Here is a 3,273-nt window from a genome sequence, read left to right on the forward strand (position 1 = left end):
AGTAGAATTATAATTAGATTTTTAAAGATTTTAATTTTGAGAGAGATTAATTGTTAAAAAAATATCAATTAATTTTTTTATGATAACAAACAATAAATATGTATATTCTTTTATTAATAGACAGTGTAAAATAAAATGAAATTATTCATGTATTTTGTTAATGCGAGTTTTATTATTGTAATAACATGAGCATAAAAATAGTATTTTTAAGTTTTTATATAATCTTTATGAACTGTTCTTTATTTAACAGGAATCCTATTAAAATAAATAGGAAGAAGGATTTCGCTATAAAAAATAATTATTTACATAACAATCTTTTATAAATAGACAAATTACAGTAGTTAATGATACATATAAACACCACCGTTAAGTTTAACTCAATAAATTGATAAAAAAATATAACGTGTTCATAATTTACTATGGTAGAAGAGCTGAAAACAAAATTTTCAGATCTAATTATCACTTTATTTTTATTTTTTTTTATCTCTCTGCCAAGGAAATCGTGGCAAGTATAGTTGGATCGGGCCGAATACTTCTTTATGGGAATCTCAAAACCCAATGGTAATCTCTTGGACCGTACGTCAAAAACTAACGCAGATTGAACTTTAAAAAACCCTAATGTTGCTTATCGTCCAAAAATACAATATTAAAAAACTTAAAATAAAATGCTGCTTGATCTCTCTATAAAGGCTTTAAATAGTTTTGCCCGAAAATGATTTACTTTCAATAGAAACAGTAGTATTGAAAAAAAAAAATAAAAAATTTACTTAAATTTATTTTATTTAACATTTAAAATAAGATAAATTTAAATTGTTTAGATGGATTTTAATTGTATTTTTTGTTTGGACGTGGTTTTTTAATTGTATTCTAAACATATTAAAATGGGTGATTCTATACTTTTATCAAACACACATGTACGTACGGGTGTTTATGGTCCCGTACGGTTCGAAGATCTGATCCGGCCCCAAATATTTTAAGAGTTAATTTGATATGATTTTATCGAGTTTAGGGTTGAGTAAGGGTCTTGAAAATAGACTCGATCATTATTTTGGATTGGACTCGGATCAAGACAAACTTAGTTTCACCCGACCCATGTGCACCCTAAGAAAACTAAAAAAGATATATATGTTTTAAATTAATTTTGATATTATGTTATATTAATTATAAACTTATTGTTTTATTTTTAATCACACTTGTTGAATTAAAAAATATATCAAAGAAGCATCAAATTAGAATTTATGGACAAATTCAAGTTCAAATATGAATATCAACTTTTCGATAATAAGTTTTTCTTTATAAATAAGTAGATCATAAATAATTTTTTTTTTAAAATTATTGTTAAAGTTTTAAAGATTCGATTTTCACCCGATTTAGACCTAGTATATTTGTGACCCAAAAATATTTAGGTTTCATCGACTTTAGAACCAGATTAGGGTATAAAAAATAGACCTAATATATATTTAGACCGAATCTGGATCAGGACAAATCCGATTCCACCCATTAACATCCTAAATCTGCGTACCTAATACCTATCTCACACTGTTTCTTTTTTATAATAATATTATTATAACTAATCACATATTTCAAATTAAATTAGAAAGGTTAAAGTCAAACCCCAATGTTTCGTTGTCATAGCAAAGCCATTATTGCAACAATGTTATATAAGTTACAAATTATACATGTTAAAATAATAAATTGAAAAAAAAAATACATTTTTGGCAACATTTCTTTTACTTCCTTCATATAAAATAGTTGTATAAAATTTATGTAAAGAAAATAGTATTAAATAAAAGGTTGATCAATGGCATGGCAACAAGAAAAAAGTGGTCTCATTTCACGTGGGATGTTGTAACATACATAACTTTGAAATGAAATTGAATTGACAAGAAAGGGATGGAGAAGTTAAAAGCAAAGTAATGTAGAGAATAAGTGGCCAATATATAAACCAAAATCAATAGGGGACAGGGCAGAGGTTGTGAACAGAACCCTAGCTACCAAGATTGTCTGAAATTTGAGCTGCATTATGATCTTTTACAATATTTGCCTTTGCTCACACTTCTACACATAGCAACTTAATTCACCTTTTCCCCCCTTTAAGTTTGACAAACAAAATAATGTATGTGCCTTAGTAATGGTTGTTTCACCTAAGAATCATTGACACATTGTTCATTTACTAAATTAAATATGGATCTTACTATAAGTAAAATTCATACTTCACCTAATAAGTTAGGTTAAATATTTATATCACTAATTTGGGTTGGTGGAGTGGTCAACTCACTCATCTGCTTAAACAAATGTCGAAAGTTTGAATTCCTCTTTGTATATGCAGCAATTCATTAGTTAGCGACAGACCATTAAATAGAACTCAAATCCGTAATGAATTTGGCGGGTTAAGAGAATACCGTAGACAACCAAACAAAAATTAAATATTTATGTTTATGTCAAAATTAGAGAATTATAACTATCAAGTGCTATGGCTCAAATTAAGTCTATCAAATCCTAAGATAACGTTGATGGAATAAAAGCAATACAACAATAGGTTGATATAATAAGTAAAGATAGAATAAAATAACAACTATATATGTTGAAACAACCCTACATTTTCATGATATGAATTAATTCACTTTATCACTGGTTACAACTTTGAGGGATACACAATAATTAGTCTTCTCCATTCCCATCACATAATAATTAAAAGCCACACAATAATGCATGTCTTCTACGCAATGCTATATATGCTATACCAGCCACACCATACAAGCACATGTTCATATGAACATATACACAAACACATGCACATATATACAAGATATTACCAACAAAAAAAAAACATCAAATATTAATCATTTTAACTGTGAAATAATAATGATGGTATACATGTGTGTGACACACACGTACATGTGCATGTGCACTTAGGCATATCCTGTGTTTGGCTACTGTTTTAGAACAATAAGAATTGGAGATAAAATGTCTATCAATATACGTAATTTATTGAGAAAAAGACAAATAGGTTCTTAATTTTTTGCCTTACAGACATTTTTGTTTTTGACCATTGAAAAATACTTTTAAGTCTCTGACCTTCACAAAATTTGGACGGATCAATCCCTGACAAAGACATTTGGACGAATCAGTCCCTGGCGGAGGCATTTAGACGGAAGGACTGATCCGTCCAAGTTTTGTGAAGGTCAGAAACTTAAAAGTATTTTTTAATAGTCAAAGACGAAAATATTCGTAAAACAAAAAGTCAATGACCTATTTGTCTTTTTTTCTAAT

Source organism: Arachis ipaensis, chromosome B07 (assembly GCF_000816755.2).
Source record: "Arachis ipaensis cultivar K30076 chromosome B07, Araip1.1, whole genome shotgun sequence".
Lineage (NCBI taxonomy): Eukaryota > Viridiplantae > Streptophyta > Magnoliopsida > Fabales > Fabaceae > Arachis > Arachis ipaensis.